Source organism: Halyomorpha halys, unplaced genomic scaffold (genome assembly GCF_000696795.3).
Source record: "Halyomorpha halys isolate HHAL.00 unplaced genomic scaffold, Hhal_1.1 Scaffold2305.1, whole genome shotgun sequence".
Classification (NCBI taxonomy): Eukaryota; Metazoa; Arthropoda; class Insecta; order Hemiptera; family Pentatomidae; genus Halyomorpha; species Halyomorpha halys.
The window spans coordinates 2,242-3,322 of NW_027115869.1; the positions used below are offsets into that span (position 1 = coordinate 2,242).

At 25.8% G+C, this 1,081-nt stretch overlaps 1 long non-coding RNA gene across 1 annotated transcript in view; it reads left to right on the forward strand.

Moving 5' to 3' along the window:
• Window positions 1-248: 248 nt before the first annotated feature.
• The window catches only part of LOC106690633 (uncharacterized), a 4,727-nt gene continuing 3,894 nt past the window's right edge, over window positions 249-1,081 (forward strand). The window contains exons 1-3 of the long non-coding RNA XR_010844975.1: window positions 249-327; window positions 551-628; window positions 891-956. This is a non-coding gene — a long non-coding RNA (uncharacterized lncRNA). The remainder of the gene's footprint in view (window positions 328-550; window positions 629-890; window positions 957-1,081) is intronic.

The window sequence follows — 1,081 nt, forward strand, 5'->3', positions numbered from 1 at the left end:
GTAATTGCATTTTTTTGTATTATTGATCAAGAGTAATTTTAGTTTCGCATTAATTTTTTTTATAAATTATACTGTAGGTTTTTTTCTTATTTCTATTAGTCGTTTGTGTGTAAAAAAATAGAATTACGAGATCATCAATTAAATATTAATTTTAAATGCCTCCATAGTAAGGTTGAAATTATTTTTACCTATTTCAGTTATAAATGTATTTGTTTCTATAACGTTATATTATTGTTTTCATTTTAATAGAATGGACCAAAGGATGGGGGCGGCGGGCTATATAGGTCAGGAGGCTACAGAATTAAACCAGAAGAGGAAGATGAACTGGTAATTACATTTTTAATTGTGTTATTGATTAAAAGAAAATTTAGTTTTCTATTTTTAATTTTTTTTATTTCTGTTGTTGGTTTTTTTTTTACTTATTTCTTTTCGTTGTTTGTGTCCCAAAAAATAGAATTACACGATCATAAATTATTTTAAATTTTAAATGCCTCCATAGTAAGGTTGAAATTATTTCTACCTCGTTCTAATATTGTTTTTATTTTAATAGATTGGACCAAAGGATGGGGGCGCCGGGCTATATATGTCAGGAAGCTACAGAATTAAACCAGAAGAGGAAGAGGAACTGGTAATTACATTTTTTTTGTATTATTGATTAAAAGAAATTTTAGTTTTTCATTATTTTTTTTTATTTCTGCAATAGGTTTTTTTTTACTTATTTGTTTTTGTTGTTTGTGTCTAAAAAATTAGAATTACGAGATCATTAATTAATTATTAATTTTAAATGCCTCTATAGCAAGGTTGAAATTATTTCTACCTATTTCAGTTATAAATGTATTTGTTTCCATAACGTTATAATTGTGATTTAATTTTAATATTATGGACCAAAGGATGGGGGAGCCGAACTATATAGGTCAGGAGGTAACAGAATTATACCAGAAGAGGATGAGGAACTGGTAATTGCATTTTTTTTGTATTATTAATAAAGAGTAATTTTAGTTTAGCAATTTTTTTTTTATTTCTGCTGTATTTTTTTTTTATTTTTTTGTTTTCGTTGTTTGTGTCTAAAAAATTACGCGAT